This window comes from Trichosurus vulpecula, chromosome 2 (assembly GCF_011100635.1).
Source record: "Trichosurus vulpecula isolate mTriVul1 chromosome 2, mTriVul1.pri, whole genome shotgun sequence".
Taxonomy (NCBI): domain Eukaryota; kingdom Metazoa; phylum Chordata; class Mammalia; order Diprotodontia; family Phalangeridae; genus Trichosurus; species Trichosurus vulpecula.
In genome coordinates, this window is record NC_050574.1 from 419,087,248 (window position 1) to 419,110,160 (window position 22,913).

A 22,913-nucleotide genomic window follows, 5' to 3' on the forward strand; every position below is an offset into this window, starting at 1 on the left:
GGTGTTCCATTCCCTTCCACCATCCCTCTGCTTTCCTGCTTCCTTTAGTTTTGTCTTTCTTTTTAGATTGTTAACTTATTGAGGGAAGGAACTATCTTTTTTTGTGTGTTAGTTGTATCCTCAGCTCTTCAGTGCCTGGAGTGTCCTATACACTTAACAAATATTTATTGGATTAGATTGAAATTGATCAATATAGTGCAAGTATTGAATTCAATTTCATATGTAACCTAATCAATAATAATAGTCAGCATTTATATGGTGCTTTAAGGTTTGCAAAATGCTGCACCTATATTATCTCATTTGGTCCTCACAATTTTGGGAGGTAGGTGCTATTATTATCCCAATTTTGCAGATGAGGAAACTGAGGCTGAGAGAAGCTAAGTGACTTGCCCCAGGTCACACAGCTATTAACTGCCTGAGAAAGAATTCAAACCCAAGAATTCCTGACTCTAGGTCCAGCACTCTTACCCACTGAGCCACATAGCTGCCAATAAAATCAAAGAAACTCAGTGGAAGAACAAAAATTCTTCAGCTGACCTGATAACAGCAGCAGCATCTTTTCTCTCATAACTTACCTCCAATTTTTATTCTTTTTCTTGAGTTCAATACACCTTATATATCTAAGGTGTTGTGCTGGGTACTGGGCATAAAAGAGAAAACCATGAAACCAGATCCTGTCTAGAGATTTTACATTCTAGTTTTCTCATATTCTGCTAGCCTTAATTATAGCATAGAATTATTCCAAGTGTAAACTGGCTCTGCATTGCTGGGGATGTAATAGGATGGAAAAACTGATGAGAAATGTTATGAAGATGGACTATCTTCTCAACATGGACCTACTCTTCAACCATCTCTACTCCACCAGAAATTCGAACTCAATCCCAGGTTGACCCACTCTGTGATGAGTGAGATTATTTTTTCTCTTCTTGGAGCATACGTTTCTCTGCAACATTTCCCCATATATCCTCACCAAGTTCTTTCCTCCCAGACCTTCTTCCACTTTCCAGCATCATTTTGTATCTGGTCCTCTCCTATTAGAATGCAAGCTCATTGAGGACAAGGACAGTCTTGCTTGCTTGTATTTGTATGTGCAGGGCTTAACCCACTGCCTGGCACATTGTTGTTTGTCCTTCATTTTCAAAGAGAACCAATGACATTACAGAGGGATGTCTTGATTCACGTGTGAATTGGAATTAAGTGAGGCAGGGTTGCAGGAAGTTGTCAGCCTCACTCTCTCTACCAGAGTCATCAAAGTCCAGTGGCCTGGAGTTCAGTGGATGATCTTGGCATCTTCAATGTCTGACCAAGCTCTAAGACTCCACAGTGCCTGCTTTAGTCACTTTCATGGACTTTGGAACACATTGTTCTCATTTGCCCATTCCACCAGGTGAAGTCTTCACCTATTTGGGTTAGACACCCTCCTAACTCACCATTGGGTTTGTGGCCTGTCGATTACCCTTAACCTGGCTTAACCCATCTGCTAAGATGGTTTACTAAGGTGTGGCCACTGTGCCTGCCATAGCTTCTTGGAGCCACAGGTTAGAGATGAGTGCTAAGTGGATACCAAAGGTGGATAACTAGCTCTGGAAAGGGCTTAGCAAGCCCTCACCCTGGAGGTGCTGGTCCTCTTTGAATATCCCATACACCCACATAGTATGCTGGCACACAGTAAGTACTTAAATGCAGTATCTATGAAAAGAGAGGAGCTTTGTTAGTGAATGAACTGCCTTGAATAAGAACAACAGACCTGGTGAGTGGTTGCTTTTGAGCATGCTTCATTTGTATATATGTATGTTTATGTGTATGTATGCATGTGTATATAAACACGTGTATGTATGTATGTACGAATGTATGTATGTATGTGTTTTATGAGCCATACCTATCTTTGTCTTCTAATTCAGAATGGTTCTATTTCCTCTAGAAAAGATAAATAGTTTAAGCCCAGAATTCTCTGATCTGGGATAAAGATACAGTGTTGACAATTCTATTGAGTGAATGAGAATGAATTGCTCTGCTCCCTGAAGTTTAACTGTAATTTTTCTATTTAACACCAACCATGTTCTAGAAGCTTGTTAGGCTTTCGTCCTGACCTGTAGGATTCTATTCATTATATATTAATTATTCAATAAACATAAATTATTAATATATTTTAATATTTCTATCACTTTCTACTCCATTACTGCTTCCTATTGATCCTTTCCATTCCTACTACTCATTAGACATAATGCAATTTCATATTACTTTCTTGCAATTTATTTTTGATTAACAGGCATTTGTCTTTTGCTCCCATCCTGCTTCTAACTTCCTTTTATCCCTGCAACCTGCCACTGGAAAAAATAAATAAGACCCTTATAAAAATATTCATAGTTAAGCAAAGCAAATTCCCATATTAATCATGTCCAAAAATGTGTGTCATTCTGCACATTTAGTCTATCACTTCTCTGTCACATGGTCACAATTACTTTTTTAAATTGATTACCTTCATACAAATTTAAGTTGATTTTAATTTAAATTTAAATTAAGTTTAATTTAAATCAATTTAAATTAAGTTTAATTTAGACCAATTTAAATTTAAATTAAGTCACATTATAAATATGACCCTATATATTCTCTGCGGCATTAACAGGCTTAATTCTGATTAGCACCAACCAATAAACAAAAATTATTTATCAAACTGCTTTTCTTTTCTCCTGGTTAGCATAGAAACTCATCTCACATATTACACAGGGAGACAATTTACTTGTATGTAAATATACACAAAGTAATTATAAGTTTAAATAGGAGGGTATAACGGCAACCACACTGACATACCCAGGATGGCTGCTCATGCAGGTTCTTTTATCTGCTTTACTAGGAAAGCAACTTAGAAGGGGTCAATGATCTTCTTTAATTAAACAGAAAAAACAGAGAGAAGAGAAACAAAGACCTATAGACAGGGCTCTACTGCCTGAATCAAAGCTTTACATCCACCACTGAATCGAGAGAGCCTTTACCTCTGAGGAGTCGGGGAGCTCAGAACATACTGCCACTCAGAGTTTCGACCAGGGAATCACAACATCTTTCTCATAAGTGAGTCCCCAAAGCTAAAGCTCACCTCTCACAATATATACTCTTTCAGCTAATAGGCTCAGAGGCAGAAGGCATAACAACCTGACTTGTTGCCTAATTATCTTATTAACAAAAAGTGTACAATCCTTCCTATAAGCAAGCCGGCTTCCCTCCATGGGCTCCACATGAAGCCTGTTGATGGGCAGGGGAGATCTCATTCCCCATTAACCTTACAGAGGCAGAGACAGTAGTAGGTGGAAAGATCTGGTATTGGCACATAATCTGAGCTTTGAAGGAAATGAAGGATTCTAAGAGAAGGAAGTCTATTCCAGACACAGCAGGTGCCCTTGGCAAAGGCACTGGGCTAAGCACTTTACATATGTACAAATATAAGGAAGCAAAACTGTCCTTGCTCTCAATTTATGCTCTTACATTTTAATGGGGGAGGACAACATACAAAGGAAGATGGAAACACACGTCTGAGAAAGGAACAAGAAGAAAGGCAGTTTGGTGAACAGAAATGTAGGCTGGAGCCAGGTTGCAAAGCACTTTACATTCCAACCAGGGGAGTTTATATTTGTTCCTAGAGGCGATAAGAAACTTCTCAAGCTTCTTAAGCAAGGAAGTGATATGGCCATACCTATGATTTAGGAATGTCACTTGGCAGCACTGTGGAGGATGGATGGACTCCAGGCAAGAGGTAATGGGAGAGACTAAGTGATAGGGCCCCATAGGTAGAAAGAGGGGAAGAGTATCATGGAAGGTGAATAGCCAAGACTTAGCTACTATATATATATGTGTTTATGTGTGTGTATGTATATGTATATATGTGTATGTGTATAAATGTATGTGTATGTGTGTATGTATACATATGCATATATGCATGTGCATGCATGCACACATACATATATAATATATACACAACACACATATGTATACATGTATATGTATGTGTATGTGTGTATAGTGAGGGAGAGTCAGGTGTCAAGAATGACTTTAGAGTTTGTAACCTGGGTGACTAGAAGGATGGTGGGTGCCCACAATAGAAATGGAGAAGATAAGAAGAGACAGGGTGGAGGGGCAGGATTAGGGGAGAATGGACTGAATCATACCTAATCATATCTAAAATGTTATCAACATGGAGAGAAATCATAAGATGAAGATTTAGAACTGGTAGGAATCTTAGGCATCATGAGATCTAACACTCTCATTTGATAGGTAAGGAAACCAAGGCCCAAAGAAATTAAATGACTTGCGCATAGTCACACAGCTACAAAGTTTCTGAGGCAGGATTTGAATTCAAATCTTCTTGACTCCAAGTCTTTACTCTATCCAGTGGCATACCCCCTCCCACTTTGGTCTATTCAAGGCTCCATTCTTTTCTTTAAAAAATATTTATTTAATTTATTTTAATTAATCTATAAACTATATTATTTATTTATTAAATATTTCCCAATTACATGTAACTTTTTTTGACATTCACTTTTAAAATTTTGAATTCCAAATTCTCTCCTTCCCTGCCCCACCCATTGAGAAGGCAAACAATATGATATTGATTATACATGTGAAGTTATACAAAACATATTTCCATATTAGCCAAGTTGAAAAAGAAAAAAAAAACAAAAAAACCCAAGAAAAATAAAGGGAAAAAATATGCTTTGATCTCCACTGATAGTTCATCAGACTTCTCCCTGGAGCACTTTTCTTCATGTGTCCTTTGCAATTTTCTTGGATCACTGTCTTGATCGGAATATCTAAGTCTTTCACAGTTATCATCATACCATATCGCTGTTAATGTGTATAATGTTCTCTTGGTTCTATTCACTTCACTCTGTATCAGTTAATATAAGTCTTTCCAGGTTTTTCTGAAACCATCCTACTTATCATTTACTGTAGCATAATAGTATTCCATCACAATCATCCATAACAACTTGTTTGGTGATTTCCCAATTGATGGGCATCCCTTAAATATCCAGTTCTTTGCCATCACACACACACACACACACACACACACACAGACACAGACACACAAAACCAGCTTGTGTTTGTACAAATAGGTCCTTTTCCATTTTCTTTGATTTCTTTGACCTATAGATCCACTAGTTTCTTCCAAACTGCTCTCCAGTTTTGCCAGCAATTTTTGTCACATGGTGAGTTCTTGATCCCAAAATTTGGATCTTTGGGTTTATCAAACACTAGATTACTATGGTCATTTACTACTGTGTATTGTGTACCTAATCTACTCCATTGATCCACCACTCTGTTTCTCAGCTAGTGCCAAATTCTTTTGATGATTACCACTGTGTATTATAGTTTGAAATCTGGTACTGCCAGGCCACTTTCCTTCACATATTAAAAAATTAATTACCTTGATTTTTTTGATCTTTTGTGCCTCAAGGGGAATTTTCTTATTATTTTCTCTAGCTCTATAAATAGTTCCTTGGAAGTTTGACTGGTGTGACACTGAATAAGTAAATTCACTGAGGTAGAATTATTATTTTCATTTTATTGACTTGGCCCACCCATGAGCAATTATTATTTTTTTGATCTTTAAATTTATTTATTTAACATATTTAGTTTTCAGCATTGATTTTCACAAGAGTTTGAATTATAAATTTTCTCCCCATTTCTACCCTCCTCCCACTCCAAGATGAAGTATATTCTGGTTGCCCTGTTCCCCAGTCAGCCCTCCCTTCTGTCACCCCACTCCCAACCCATCCCCTTTTCCCTTCCTTTCTTGTAGGGCAAGATAAATTTCTATGCCCTATTGCCTGTGTATCTTATTTTCTAGTTGCATGCAAAAACTAATTTTTTTTGTTTTTGAACATCTGTTTTTAAAACTTTGAGTTCCAAATTCTCTCCCCTCTTCCCTTCCCACCCACCCTCCCTAAGAAGTCAAGCAATTCAATGTAGGCCACATGTGTATCATTATGTATAACCCTTCCACAATACTCATGTTGTGAAAGACTAGCTATATTTTGCTCCTTCCCAACCCATCCTGCTTTATTGAATTTTCTCCCTTGACCCTGTCCCCTTTTGAAAGTGTTTGTTTTTGATTACCTCCACCCCCATCAGCCCTCCCCTCCATCATCCCCCTCTTTTTTTTAATCTTCTTCCTTCTTCTTTCCTGTGGGGTAAGATACTCAATTGGATATGTATGGTATTCCCTCCTCAGGCCAAATCTGATGTGAGCAAGATTCACTCATTCCCCCTCACCTGCCCTCTCCCCTCCTCCCACAGAACTGCTTCCTCTTGCCACCTTTGTGCAAGATAATCCACCCCATTCTATCTCTCCCTGTCTCCCTCTCTCTATATATTCCTCTCTCATCCCTTAATTTGATTTTATTTCCTTTCAATATCTTCCCTTCATCTTCAACTCACCCTGTGTCCACTCTCTCTCTCTCTCTCTCTCTCCCTCCCTCTCTCTCTCTCTCTCTCTCCCTCCCTCTCTCTCTCTCTCTCTCTCTCTCTCTCTCTATATATATATATATATATATATATACACACACACATAGATATATACATACACATTCACATATATATATGTGTGTGTATATATATATATATATATATATATATACATAAACATATGTATATATGCATATTCCCTTCAGCTACCCTAATACTGAGGTCTCATGAATCATACACGTCATCTTTCCATTTAGGAATGTAAACAAAACAGTTCAACTTTAGTAAGTCCCTTGCAATTTCTTTTTCTTGTTCTTTTTCTTGATTACCTTTTCATGCTTCTCTTGATTCTTGTGTTTGAAAGTCAAATTTTCTATTCAGTTCTGGTCTTTTCACTGAGAAAGCTTGAAAGTCCTCTATTTTATTGAAAATACATATTTTGCCTTGGAGCACGATACTCAGTTTTGCTGGGTAGGTGATTCTAGGTTTTAATCCTAGCTCCATTGACCTCGTGAATATCGTATTCCAAGCCCTTCGATCTCTTAATGTAGAAGCTGCCAGATCTTGGATTATTCTGATTGTGTTTCCACAATACTCAAATTGTTTCTTTCTGGCTGCTTGTAGTATTTTCTCCTTGATCTGGGAGCTCTGGAATTTGGCGACAATATTCCTAGGAGATTTCTTTTTTGGATCTATTTGAAGAGGTGATCGATGAATTCTTTCAATTTCTATTTTGTCCTGTGGCTCTAGAATATCAGGGCAGTTCTCCTTGATAATTTCTGGAAAGATGATATCTAGGCTCTTTTTTTGATCATGGTTTTCAGGTCGTCCAATAATTTTTAAATTATCTCTCCTGAATCTATTTTCCAGGTCAGTGGTTTTTCCAATGAGATATTTCACATTGTCTTCCATTTTTTCATTCCTTTGGTTCTGTTTTATAATATCTTGATTTCTCATCAAGTCACTAGCTTCCACTTGCTCAAATCTAATTTTTAAAGTAGTATTTTCTTCAGTGGTCTTTTGGACCCCCTTTTACATTTGACTAATTCTGCCTTTCAAGACATTCTTCTCCTCATTGACTTCTTGGAGCTCTTTTGCCATTTGAGTTAGTCTGTTTTTTAAGGTGTTGTTTTCTTCAGTGTATTTTTCAGTATTTTTTTGGGTCTCCTTTAGCAAGTCATTGACTTGTTTTTCATGGTTTTCTCGCATCCTTCTCATTTCTCTTCCCATTTTTTCCTCTACTTCTCTAACTTGCTTTTCCAAATCCTTTTTGAGCTCTTCCATGGCCTGGGACCAGTTCATGTTTTTCTTGGAGGTTTCTGTTGTAGGCTCTTTGACTTTGTTAACTTCTTCTGTCTGTATGTTTTGGTCTTCTTTGTCACCAAAGAAAGAATCCAAAGTCTGAGACTGAATCTGGGTGCGTTTTCACTGCCTGGACATATTCCCAACCAACTAACTTGACCCTTGAGTTTTTCAGCGGGGTATGACTGCTTGTAGACTAAAGAGTGCTATGTTCCACGTTTGGGGGGGGGATGTGCTAGCTCTGCCACACCAGCACTGCTCCTTCCCCAAGAACCTCCAACCCAGACTGGGCTTAGATCTTCAGCAGGCTGTGCACTCCTACTCTGATCTGCCACTTAATTCCTCCCACCAGGTGAGCCTGGGGCCGGAGGCAACTGCAGCTACAGCTGCCCCACCTCTGCTGCCCTGGGGCAGTGGCTGTGAACGTCTTTCACTCCCGCAGCTTTTCCCACTAACCTTCTCCACTATCTTTGGTGTTTGTGGGTTGAGAAGTCTGGTAACTGCTATGGCTCACTGATTCAGGATGCTAGGGCACACTCCACCTGGCTCCTGGTCTGGTTGGTCCATGCTGCTCACACTGGGCTCTGCTCTGCTCCCAGCTCCCAGCTCCGTGTGGGATAGACCTCACCCAGAGACCATCCAGGCTGTCCTGGGCTGGAGCCCTGCTTCCCTCTGCTGTTTTGTGGGTTCTGCAGTTCTAGAATTGGTTCAGAGCCATTTTTATAGGTTTTTGGAGGGACTCGGTGGAGAGCTCACACTAGTCCCTGCTTTCCAGCCTCCATCTTGGCTCTGCCCCAATCAATATGTTTTTCAAATTGTTTAATTGTTTCTAATTGTTGCTTATTTGTGTGAAAAGAATTTTGCAATTGTGTTTATCTTCGCAGGTAGAGTACTTTATGTTGTCTGCAGTGATTTTAAATTGAATTTATATTCCTGTCTCTTCCTGCTGGGTTTTGTTGGCAACATATATAGATGCTGATAACATATGGGTTTATTTTATATCATTCAACTTTGTTAAACTTAATTGTCTCAATTAGTTTTTTTTAGCTGATTCTCTAAGTATACTATCATGTCATCAGCAAAGAGTGATAGTTGTGCTTCTTCTTTACCTATTTTTATTCTTTCAATTTCTTTTTCTTGTCTTATTGATGTAGTTAGCATTTCTAATATAATAGTGAAAAGTAATGGTGATAAGGGACATCCTTGCTTTACCCCTGATTGTATTGGGAAGGCTTTGAGTTTATCTCCATTATAAAGAAAGCTTGTTCTGGGTTTTAGCTAGGTACTACTTTTCATCTTAAGAATGACTCCATTGATTTTCATGCTTTTGTAAGGGCAAGCAAAGTGGGATTTTTTTGTTGTCTTTTGTTTTGGAGTGCTTTTCAGAACTAAGGCAATTAAGTGCCTTTGATTCTTGCCTTTTTTATAGGAAGGCCTGCACCCTTTTGCTAATAGATCATGAGAGGTGTGAAGCCCTGGAGACATGTGAAGGCCTTGAGAGGTGTGAAGCCCTCAGACCCTGAAGAAGGGTGTGTATACTGTGAGGGTATCCATTAAGTTATAACTCTCAGAACTGTGGGGGGAGAGGTTTTGTTTTGGGGGCTCACTCACTGGAAAAGTGTTGTGTGATTTGACCGGACAAGACTCTGGGTAGCTGTTAGAGCCCCCTGGCTTTGAAAAACCCAGATGTTGGTGCTTCTCTCTCTGGTAACTATATATGTAATGTCTTGGTCAGACAGCTAGAAGCTTATCTGCTGATTTGTGTTGTTTTGCCCTGCTTATATAATTTCTGCTTTCAATTTCTGTTTGTGTTTTCTCTGAAGTTCAGGGTGCTGACTTTTTCACGTGAACTAAGTGAATGATATATCTATGTTTAATTAAAGTGAGATTGAAAACTCCTTAAAGTTGTTTTCCTTAGAAAAGCAGATCTAAGAACCTGTGCTAGCAACCCTCCTGTCTGCTGGTATTATTGGCCTTACACAGCCACAGTAGCTGCAAGTAATATTGTTGTTACAGCTTTGTAATGTTTTCTATAGGAATGGATGTTGTATTTTGTCAAAAGCTTTTTCTGCATCTATTGAGGTAATCATGTGATTTTTGTTATTAATATTGTCAATTAAATCCCATCTGGCAACAGGGTAGGATCTTTATGGCATGTTGCTATAATCTCTTTGCTAGTATTTTATTTACAATTTTTACATTGATATTCATTATAGAAATAGGTCTATAGATTTCTTTCTCTGTTTTTGCTTTCTTTGATGTAGGTATCAAAATCACACTTGTGTCATAAAAGGAATTTAGTAGAACTTCTTTACCTATTTTTCAAAGAGTTCATATAGTATTGAGATTAATTTTTCTTAAATGTCTGACAGAATTCATTATAAGTCCATCTGGTCCTGTGGATTGCTTTTAGGTAGCTCATCGATGGTTTGTTCAATTTCTTTTCTTAAGATAGAATTATGTAAGTATTCTATTTCCCCTTGTTAATCTTTTCTTGTAAGTATTGCTCTTTTCTTTGAATAATTTAATCATTTATTTAGATAAAGATATTGATCTTGTTCAAATCTGCAGATGACCGAAATTTGGAATGAATAGCTAATGTTGACAGATTCAAAATCTTTTAAAAAATCTTGGAATTATCAGCACTCATATAAAAATAAAATTTTATAGGGAAAAATGTAAAGCTCTCCATTTAGATGAAAAAAAAATAATTGCACAAATACCAAATGAGAGAGATGGGACATAAGAGAAGAGAGTGTGAATGTAATGTAAGTAAAATTACTTAAGCCCAATTTCATCTCCTCTAGTGTTCTCACAAATTATCATTAACAACATATGCTTATTATTCTTGTGCTTATTATAACATCCCAGTGGAATGTAAACACCATAAGGGCAGGCATTGTGGTTTTTTTTCTAATTTCTCAGTGCATGGCATATAGTAAGCACTTAATAATCACTTGTTAAACCATTTTGTTGCAATGTGGGTCAGCTTTGTAAAGAGGCTGCTAAAAAACCTAATGGAATTAAGAATAGGTCAATCAACAAGTATTCATTAAACACCTACTATGTGTCAGTCAGTATGCTGCTAGGGACACAAAGAAAGGCCTAAGAAAGTCTCTACTGTCAAGTGGCTCACAATCTAATGGAGAGACAAAATTCTAATAGCTATGTACAAAGAAGACACAAAGAACAATAAGACAATAAGATATAAGGATAAATTGGAGTTAATCATTAAAGGAAAGACACTAGAATTAAGGGGCTTCAGGCAAGGCTTCATCTAGAAGTTGAGAAATATAACATTCAGCTCATCAATGGGCAAATAGACATAGGAGTTTGGGGAGTGGCAACACCAACCAGACCACCATTTGTGATTCTAGTCCAGTCTGGACAGCCATCATCTGGGGAAGCAACTCTTATGGAGAAGGGGATCAGTGGGCAGGGTAGTCAAGCCAGCCTAGCTAAAGTACTGAAACACACTGAAGGTGAGAGAAGAGGCAGAATCTGTTAGCCAAGTCAAATCACCATTTTCCCTTAGATTCTGATGGATACAGCCCATGACTCCAAACCCGAGAGCCTTGGGAACAGCAATTCTTCCAGCTCAGTGCCCTTTTGCTGTCATTCTGGGAAACAACTCCTATGGGAGATATAGATTAGCAATTACTCCTGCAGGTGCTACAGCCATAGCTACCAAAAGCACAGGAAGAAATATTCTTGGCACTAAAATCTTTGTCACTGCCAAATGATTCAACATCAAGAACTGTTATGAGTTTATCTATGGACATAACATTAAAGAAGGAGTGTTGATATCAGCTTTGCTCCTCCACCTTAAAGACTATGGGACCTTTACCATCTCACTTGAAGCTGAAACCTGACATGTGCATTGTCTTCCCCATTAGAATATGAACTCCTTAAGAGTAAGGACTGTCTTAGTTTTCTATTTATGTCTTCTTCATTTAACATCATACTTTGCACATAGTAAATGCTTATTAAGTACTTCATTCATTCAACAAAAGTACTTATTCTAATAATCTATGCTACTCAGTCATTATTTTGGAGTTTTCTGTTTCATTATGGGTACTAAATATTTTTTTTAAATTAATGTATTAAGTTTATGATATGTTTTGTTTCTTTTCTCTATTCTGTATTTGTGTTCTGGCCCTTGAGTCTAAAATAAAATTTAAAAAAATTAACGATGTCTTTATTTTTACACAGTCTGTACTTTCTATCATGTCCCTCCCCGTCTACTCCTGGTATAGCAAAAAAAATGAGAGAGAGACACACACACACACAGAGAGACAGAGAGAGAGAGAGAGAGAGAGAGAGAGAGAGAGAGAGAGAGAAAGAGAGAGAGAGAGAGAGAGAGAGAGAGAGAGAGAGAGAGAGAGAGAGAGAAAGAGAGAGAGAGAGAGAGAGAGAGAGAGAGAGAGAGAGAGAGAGAGAGAGAGAGAGAGAGAGAGAGAGAGAAGGAGAGGGAGAGAGATAGAGATCGAAGAGAGCAGTTCAGTAAAATTAACACTCTAACCAAGTGTGAGACATTCTTGCAATGAAGGTAGGAAGGCACATTCTTACATGTCTCCTTTAGTCATTATAATTTCAAAGCATTCACTTTGACTTTTGGTGTTGTTCTTTATATTTACATTATTGTAATAATAGCATAGATTATTTTACTTGCTCTGTTTGCTACTCTTTGCATCAGTCTGTACATTTCCCCATGCTTCTCTGTATCCATAATATTCATTGTTTTCATTATTTTTATGGCATAGTAATGTTTCATGACTTTCATCTACCATTCTATCTTTCCTCCACTTATTTAGCCATTCTCCAAATGATACACATCTATGCTTTTTCTATCTTGGACTCTTAGAATATGATTGATCAGGGATAAGGACAAATCTCTTATGTATGTTTATATATGTGTATATGTATATATAAGTGTGTGTTTGTATGTATATGTGTATGTATATATGTGTATATACACATCCATATGGAGCAGGTAAATGGCACAGTGGAGAATGTGCTTGGCTTGGAGTCAGGAAGACGAGTTCAAATGTGCCCTCAGATTACTGACTGTGTGACCCTGGGCAAGTCACTTAACCCTGTTTGCTTCAGTTTCCTCATCTGTAAAATAAGCTGCAGAAGGAGATGGCAAACCACTCCACTATCTTTGCCAAGAAAACCCCAAATGGGTTCATGAAGAGTCAGATACAACTGAAATGACTGAACAACAACACACATACAAATCCATGTTTACCCACACACATACCTACCCAGATGTGCATATATGTATATGTAGACACATGTTTGCACACATATATTACAGCTGTGGGAACAGATTGTATATAGATATACACAAATATATATATATATATATATATATATATATACATACACATATGTATATAGTGCTTACTAGCACTTTAAGATTTTCAGAACACCTTAAATATATTATCTTAGTTTTTCATTTTATCCTCATAAGGTAGATGTTATTAGAATTTCTATTCATAAGGAAACTATGAGACTTGTACATTGTCCCATAATTAATTAATATCTGAGTTAGAATTCAACTCAGTTCTACATGATCCAAAATACAACATTCTATTTCAGTATAGCACACAGGCTTTTAGATGGTTATTTTATAAATTCTTTTTTTATTCTAATAGCTTTAATTACAGTGCTTGTTTATCAAAATGAAAACTGGAGACAAATATACAAAACAGTTGATTATTCATTGTGTATTGAAAGCAGTAAGAGTTTCCACAACACCAAACAAACCAGTTCTGAGTTTTTCCTGAGATAAAGTTTTCCTGAGATAAAGCTTCTTCGGTGTTTATCAAAATACAAAACAAAAAAAAAAAAGTAAAAATCTCTCTCTTTTTTTTTAGATGACAAATCTGACCCTGGTAGTATGAGGAGTTGGAAAAGGACATTTCAAGGCAGCTAGGTGGCTCAGTGGATTATTGAGTGCTGGCCCTGGAGGCAGGAGGACCTGAGTTCAAACCTAGCCTCAGACACTTACTAGCTGTGTGACCCTGGCTAAGTCACTTAATCCTGTTTACCTCAGTTTTCTCATCTGTAAAATGATCTAGAGAAGGAAATGGCAAACCACTCCACTATCTGCCACCACCACCCCCCCAAAAAAATATAAATGTGGTCATGAAGAGTTGGGCATGACTGAAACAACAGCAACAAAGGACATTTCACACGTATACCTATAAGGTAATTGTTCCAAAACAGGACTGAACACTTCTAGAATGGAATGACTCCACAAGCTCTCTTGCTCTATTTTCTTTTGAAATCTAGACCCCATAGCTAAATACCTAGTGTTCTCGTCTGTGTCTTTGAAATATCTCCAGCCAAGCTTTGGCACTAACACAGACTGTACTTACTGTGGTTTCTGGAGTGGTTTCAAACCAATACACCGCATGTACTTGACCAAAATTAAAAGGCTGGTTTTTGTTTTCTAAATATGTCCAGAAACTCTTCTCAATGTTTATAACCAGCTGCCTTTGTTTCCTTTGTAAGAGTTATTCAAGTGTGTTGAGAACAAATCACAGGTTGATCTGAACTGCAGTGTCAGGGCGGGGTGGGGTTGAATGAGGGGTGGAGCGGGGTGCAGTGGGAGAGGGGAGGGGAGGTCTAGTTATTAAGGGCTCGTGATTGACGATCTAATGCTCTCAATGGGCAGCCTGCTCTGAACCACAACCGCAAAGTTTGCTGGTCTGTTTTCCTAATAAGTATCAGTGTGAGCACAAATACAGGAACAAACTCTATGAAACACATGAAGATGCAAAGACGTAACATTACATGGATCTCTATTCTAATTGTGCAAAATCGATCACTTTGACTTCTTTAAATCATTTCTCAAGTTTCAAAAGAGAAACCATAGACAATTACAATTCTTTGGTATTCGAATTACTGCAAAACCTATACTCAACATATTTTTCTCTTCTTTGTGTTCCAGTGTTTCACTTTTTTTTTAAATACTATTTAAAAAATATACCATTAGGTTAAAATTTGCTGTTGTTGTTCAGTCTTTTTTCAGTCATGTCTTCGTGAACCATTTGGGGTTTTCTTGACAAATATACTGGAGTGGTTTATCATTTCCTTCTCCAACTCATTTTACAGATGAAGAAACTGAAGCAAACAGGGTTAAGCCACTTGTCCAGGATCACAGAGCTAGTGTCTGAGGCCAGATTTGAACTCAGGAAGATGGGTCTTCTTGACTCTATGCCCAGTGCTCTATCCACTGTGCCACCTAGTTGCCCCTCAGGTTAAAAACCAACCATCAAAATGAATTTCAACACAGATTTAACAAGTCAGTAGGAGTAGCATTCAGCTTTGCTGTTGTATGTTAACCCCCAGCAACCAAAATGTCAATTTGCTTAAAATCCCCTCCCACTACTAAAGGATGAGTTGATTTTTTTATAATTAAAAAAGCTAAGTAAAATTGCATAGGAATACCAGAAACTGTCTCATTGGGGTTGTGCGTGTGGGGGGAACTATTTACATTCCCCAAGAAATTTGTTTTCAGGTCTGTGTTTGCCACGTTTACATCATGATGTAATGGACAACATATAATGACAAGGGATGGGGGCGGGGTGGAACAGCTTCCAGGCCTGCATAACACAAAGTAGCATAGTTTGCCACTTGAGAATAAAGCTAAAGGTGAATAGGAGGAAATAAATGGGAGAGAAGGAAAGAGGAAGGGAGAACTTTCATTGCTTCATCTCTGATTTTGGAGCCAACTGAACAAGCAGTGCAGACCTTCCTAGAGCCCATCCCCACTAGTGGCACAGGTGGCTTGGTTGGACTGATTTCTGTGATGATGAAGAGAATGCAGTCCAAGTTTATCTGTGATTTCAGCTGCATTCGTAGCATTGGGAATCCTGTTTGTTAGCAAATTGTAATAAGTCTGCATCTTCGAGATTATCCTCTGCCAAAATTCTCATCAGTTCTTCTTGGGCCTCATTTGCTTGTTCTCTGTCATAGGTATCGACCACAAAAATCAGTATTTATGTATTCTGGAAGTAATGGTGCCATAGGGGTTGGATCTTGTCTTGGTCACCTTCATTCCATACTGTGAAGCAAATCTTTTTGTATTCTACAGTTTTTACGTTGAAACTTATATTGGGAATAGTAGTTGCTATCCCACCCAGCTTCAGTTTGCACAAAATAGTTGCGTTTCCTGCAGCATCCAAATCAACGGTCAGAATCCACAGTCTGTTTATTTTTTTTGCCAAAAAGCCTCTTGAAGAGATTAGCAAATATATCCCCCATGTTCCAAGTATGATCCCTGTTCCTGAGCCTCAGGCTTCCCATATCCTCACACGCCAATGGCTACTGGTCCTCCCCCTCCCCCAACTCTCCAGGAGCTGGTTTTTACTCCCACTAATTTATAAATTCTATAAACTCTACCTATGGGTATTCTGTAATTATTCATTTAAAAAAATACTGACCTTCACTTATCCTTTGTATAGCATTTAGCACACCTTTGAAGACTTGCTGCTGAGGCCTGTGGGGAGAGGACACTGCCTACTGTGCCTACATGCACATCTGTGCATGTGATTTGGACTGGGTTCAGTCTTGGGTAGTTTGATTTCTGAGAGTGGAGGATAGGCTCTCTGTTCTCATATTCTTTAGCTCATTAAATCGTTACTCTAGTGCCATAGGGACAAATTAGAGTTTAGATTATGGTTCTCTTCTATGATTTCTCCAAAAAAGGAGAATAGAAAAGCATTTAATATACCATATGACTCAGGAGTGGAATTGGCAATTTATTCCTACCCAGAGAAGAAATACTAAACATGAAAGTTCATAGAGAATATCAACAGAGTGAATTAAGATAGGATTTAGTAACTTAACATATAACTGCTACATTCTGCTGGAAGGCAGCATACTTCATCAGGACATAAAGCTTTTTGCAGAACTGCTATTTAAGAATTTTTTATTTCAACTTGGCTTTGCACTGTCCAAACAACTCCCACTATACTTTTCTTGGTGAAATGCCCAGGCTTGGGCCAGTCCACTTGTTGGGGTTATCCTCTCTAAGAGCACTGGAGTAGATACCAGAGATTGCTCCCTTCTTACATTCTGGTGTAACCCAACAGGATTCATGACTCTTGGACTTTCTGAATTAACTAGGTTACTTCCAAGGATGATCTCTCAATCTTAGTTTAGATACTCATTTGCCTAATATCAGAAAGAATAAACAGGAAAGGAGAAAAAGGCAGCCAGGGACCCGGAAGCGTAAGGCCCCTTCTCTACTATCACATGGGCAAGATTGCCATGAAGCTGGAGTGGAGAGAGACAAACTGGAAGTCCTAGAGTTACGTGATAGTACCTGAAGAGTCAAAAGAAGAGATTGTTGGCTAGAAGCTCTTTCTTTTTTTTTAACCAGTGAAGCCTCTGTCATGTGGTAGGGAAGGAGGAAGGGACCATTCAGGGTTTGCTATATCATTCCAAAACACCAGCTTACTTTAGCATAGGGTCACCACATTGCCGGAAGCAGAATAGCACTAAGCTTACTCTATATGATGTCCTTGTTACATTAGTATTCACACTTGCTCCCTGAGACACTCATACATACAGACACACTCTACAGAATTTCCCTTTTAATCTAATTATTACCACCTATCCATAGAGAGGAAAACATATTGAATCATTTCACTACAAGGACCAATGTGGATTAAGAATTAAATATTGACATAGATGAGCTCATAAAAACATAAGAAAACATTAGCAGTTAATTAGAAATTAATGCTAAAATGCTAAATAGCAACCTTGGACAGAAGCAGCTATGCCACATTTTCATTGTTAATATGGCAATTAACTATGCTGCTCACAAAATGCTGGTGAACAAATACTTCAGAAAAAGTTGTGTTCAGTGGGAACTCAGCAGGCTTTTTTTTTAAAGTGTGATTTTAGTATCATTTTGAAAAATGTTCTTAATATTCTACTATCTTGGTTGCACTAATTGTAGCTGTTCCTTGAAAGGAAGTTGCCTGCCACAGGCCAAATTTCACTCATGTTTTCTTTCCAGAAGCAAAAATGTGCTTCTGTGGAATTCTCAAGGCATCCATAAGCAAAGGCATTCATAAGTCAGTGTGCATGTTTCAGGGGGTGGGTTAAGTTGAAGTCCTTAGAAATTTGTCCAAACATCAAAGTGCCAGAAGCTTTATGGTACAACTGATAATGGCTGCCTTCTTTGTACCATTTATCTCTAGATTTTTCTTAGTTGTACTTCAGCTGAAAAGCTTTTGAGAAAGTGTATGATTTCGGATCCCCAAGACCCTAAACAACAGTTTGAAGATGGGATCTGAAAATATAAACAAGCATTTCCTAAGATAGTGACATGAAAAGTTGTAGAAAAAATCCAGTATGTCCACATTAAACCTCTGAAAATACACCCAGAAAGACCGATCATATGAAAAATAGAAAAGCAAAACAAAAACAAAAAACCCTCCTCTATCCAATATAGAAGTGCATAAGCAGAGGATGGAAGATGAGCCACATGACATAAGCTTTCCTAAATTCAGGTAAATACAGAAGCCACGGGAGGTCAGGAGAGGAGCCAGGACAGAGAAACCAGTCTGAGGTCCCACAAATGGACCTGTAGCTAGCTATCATTTTGAAAAAGATTCTTAAGTCAACATGGGCCTTAAATTTGGAGATCTGCACCAGATCCTGTCCTTGGCTTATCAGAAGAGAATCAAGGGACACAAATATCTCTCATAGGTCTCTACACAGGGAGACAGCCATGCCCCTCCCCTTAGAGCATTGGGGGCCTCAGCAGGAGAATGAAATAAGAACTGAGGCAGAAGGTGGGGTCACTCCATCCAGATGGACAGAAGCAGCAGCCCCCAGACTACAATGGTGATAGAACCAAACAAGACCCAATCTTTCAGCTCTAGAGCTATGATTTTATCCTCTTAATTAACTCTGTGACCTTGATTTTGTCACTTAACTACTCTGGATCTGTTTCCTCATTGGGAGACTGAGAATTCCGTTAAATGTTGTTTCATTTCTCTTCTGGCTCTATGATTCCGGAACTCTAGATCTGGAAATGTACTGCTTAGAATTCTCCTGATCACACCCATGTACTCACCATTGTCTCTGGTACTGTAATATGTACAAAGACTTTGGAAAAGAGAAAAGCCCCATGCCTAAGGAGACAGAAGACACAATTCTACAGTGAGCCCATCAAAGTCAAGGAATCCCAGCTTCAATTATTGCACCTATGGAGAGTACACCCACCATTTTTAATTTTGCCTAGCTACAGAGAATGAGTGATTAGGTAGCACAGGATAGAGCTAGGAGAGAGCACCAGGCCCAGAGTCAGGAAGACCCGAGTTCAACCCTGGCCTCAGACACTTACTAACTGTGTGACCCTGGGCAAGTCACTTAACCCTATTTGCTTCAGTTTTGTCATCTATAAAATGAGCTGAAGAAGGAAACGGCTAACCATTCTCTTCACCAAGAAAACCCCAAATGGAATCACGAAGAGCTGGACACAAGCAAGAATGACTGGACAGCAAAAAGGCTACAGAGAAATTTCCAGTTTCCTTTGCCATGGCTTGGATAATGAGGAACACTCTATATAGATCAGTTAAAACTTTTCTTTTAGAGTTTTTATTTTCTTTGATTCCTATTTCCTAAATTCCTGTACTTCATCATGGTGTAGAGGTGGATCTGGGAATCTTGTCGGTATAGATTTTTGGTGTTCCCCCACAAGAATAACTATAACAATGATAATAGCTAGCCTTTATGTTGTGCATTAATGCTTGCAAAGCACATTATAAAGGTTATCTCATTTGATCTTCACAGTTGCTGTTATCCTCATTTCACAGATGAGAGCACCAAGGCTGAGTCCGACTGCTAGTAAGCAAATTCTTCAGGTTGGATTGAACTCAGATCTTCCTGACTCCAAGCCAAGGCCTTGATCCACCCTGTCACGTTGCTAGCTGCTCTCTATGCTCAAAAGCTTCAAAGACAACCTGGTGCTGGACTATGTGTATGCTTATGTATTATGAGGGCAGAATTTATAATATCAAAAAGAATCATATACATGTCTGAAAGGTTCGGAACTGCAAGACATAAGGAATTCTCTAGATAGGAGGCAGAAGAATCAAAGCATGTATTTAAACTCCAAAGTAACAGACCCATGAACCAGCATTCCCATTTTGACATTTTGATCAAAATCTTCCAGACCCAATAAGTCCGCCTCACAAGAGTAACCAGGAGGCCATAGAGAAGCATGATGGTATAAAGCAAAATCATATACATGCTTCCCCTCTATGGTAAAGAGATTACCCACTGGCCTCAAGTCCTTGTTCAGCACTCTTCAATCCACACGTAGGTCAGCTCTGCTACCGGCAGCTCCTGCTTCAGCTTCGGCTGTAGCTGTAGCTGGCTCTGGCTCCAATGGAAGCTGTTTTTAACCATCCGGCTAGTAGCTTCTGTGGGGGTGTAGCTGGCACGCCAGGGAAGCACAGGTTCTTTCGATCTGCTTAAGCAAGGGAAGCAAGGTGAAGGGGCTGACAAGCTTACTTCAATCCAACATACAGTTCAGGGGAAACAGCCAGCACCCCGAACTTCAGAACATTCATTTAGTTCAGGGGAAAAAAGCCTCTGCTATCCCAGACATGTAAACTAGGACCTCCCTGGAGTTAGCCTTATCCCACCAAGGTTCCACAGGGCTCTGGGCCTGGGGCCCAGCACCTAGTAAGGCTCAATGAGATAAACTGAGTCACTCAAAGAAAACAAAGGCCATTCTGGTTACATTCTGGACTATGTGTATGCTTATGCAAAGAACAGTCTAGCTAAGTTAGGGGGACCTCATTTTCAGGCTGGCCATAGGGTGATGAATCTGGTTCTGACTCTGCTACATGGTTAATCTTTCTCATTTTAAAATAAGAGGCTTGTATTACATGATAATAACGATAGCAAGGCAGTATGGAGAGCACTTAGGTTTTCAAAAAGGCTTTGCAAATGTTAATTCTGTCCTCATAACAGCTCTGGGAGGTAGGTGCCATTGTTTATCCTTATTTTACAGATCAAGAAACTGAGGCAGACAGAGGTCAAGTGACTTGTCTAGGATCATACAGTTAATAAATGTCTGAGGATGGGTTTGAACTGAGCACTTCCTGTCTCCAAGTCTAGCACATTATCCATTATGGCATCTGTCTTTTTTTTTTTAAAACAGTTTTTTAACTTTATTTTACCAGAACACAAATACAGAATAGAGAAAAGAAACAAAAACATATCATAAACTTAAATATTGAAATTTAAATATAAGGTAAGAAAGAAAAAAAAAGCATGCCATGCATAGCAGAACATAGGAGAGGATTCAAAATATGTAAAAATAAATTTTCATTTCAAGATAGCCTATATGATAAATAATACCCCTTGTGTTGAGAATTGTCCATCTTTTCTTTGCTTCCTTGTGTTTTCTTTTGTTCTCTGCTGTGTACTTTTTAACTTTGTTCTTTTTTCCCCTCCCTCTACTCCCTCGGAAGGCTACAATATAGTTTAGCTATGTTTTTCCATATATACATACACATACAGATATATACATACACTTATATATGCACATATAGACATATACTTTCCCAAACATACTCTGCTCTTGATCTTTGTTTTTATGTTTATACATGTCTCTTGTTTCCTATCCCTCCTGCCTCCTCTACTTTACTTCCACTTGATACATCACCCTCCTATTACTTGCCTACACCCCTCCTCCACCAACCACCCTGCCCTCTTATTACTTGCCTTCCCCACTCTAATGATCCCTCCACTATCCTCCTATTCCCATTATTCTAAACACCCTTTACCTATTCCCTCATTCTCCCCTCTAAAAGTCCCTCCCCTGTCCTAATGCCTCCCTTGTCCTCTCCCCCCTCATTATACCCCTACCATTTTATTTCTTCTAAATTTAGAAGACTTTTATACTCTTATAAATATATATATGTATATATATATATATGTATTGCTTCCTCTTAAAGCCAATGCCAATGAAAGTAGGTTACCAGAACTACCAGCCCTCCTCCTCCATCTAAATCCTCTATATCCTTTCTTCCTCTTGTACCTCTTTTATATAAAATAGTTACTCTTTTTTAGCTGTTTCTAAATAGTTGTACTTTTTAAATTCATATTATAGTCAGGTTTAATCTCCTCTTATAAGCTCAACAGTTATTAATAAGAATCTTAGACATACTTTTTATAATTTATGTTATACAAAAGGTAAACAGTCTGTCCTTATGAATCCCTTATAGTCAGTTTGGTATGTATCTTATGTTTCTTTTGGTTCTTGTATGTCAAATCTTCTATTAAGTTGAGGATTTTTTTTAACAAAGTCCTGAAAGTCTGAGGGTTTGTCAAATGTCCATTTTTTTTTTCATTCAAGATAATACTTAAATTTGAAGATATGATATTTTTGGCCACAGCCCCAGGTCTTTTGCGCTTCAATATATTGTGTTCCAAGACCTGCAGTTCTTTAATGTTTCTGCTGCTAAGTCCTGTGTAATTCTAATTGTGGCACCATAATATTTAAATTGTTTTAATCTTGATGCTTTTAATATTTTATTCTTGAGTTGCAGGTCTTAGAATTTGACTATGATATTCCTATGAGTTTTCCTCATAGGATCTCTTTTAAGTGGTGTGCAATGGATTTTCTCTTTTCCTACTTCCCTGCCTTGTTCTGATGCTTCAGGACAATTTTCTTTAATTATTTCTTGTATTATTGTGTCAAGATTCTTTTTTTGATCATAACTTTTAGTTACTCCAATTATTTTTATATTTTCTTTTCTTCATCTATTCTCCAAATCTGTTGTTTTTCTTATAAGATGTTTCACTTTCTCTTCTGTTTTTCATTATTCATGTTTTGTTTAATTATTTCTTGATCTCTTATAATTTCACTGGCTTCACTTTGCCCAATTCTAATTTTCAAGGTGTCATTTTCGTCCTTGAGATTCTGGATCTCCTTTTCTAATAGGTTGACTTTCTTTTCACAACCTTCTTGTTTTTCTTAGATTATTTTTATTTTATTATTTTAGTTTTTCCTCCATCTCTGTCATTTGATTTTTAAAGTCTTTTTAAAGATCTTCTATAAATTCTTTTTGGGCAAGTGACCATTTGACGTTGCTCTTTGGGTGTTTCTT

The 22,913-nt window shown here is 38.1% G+C and overlaps 1 pseudogene; it reads right to left on the reverse strand.

The window, feature by feature from the left end:
- Positions 1-15,481: 15,481 nt before the first annotated feature.
- On the reverse strand, positions 15,482-16,035 carry LOC118838510 (annotated as a pseudogene).
- Positions 16,036-22,913: the final 6,878 nt, after the last annotated feature.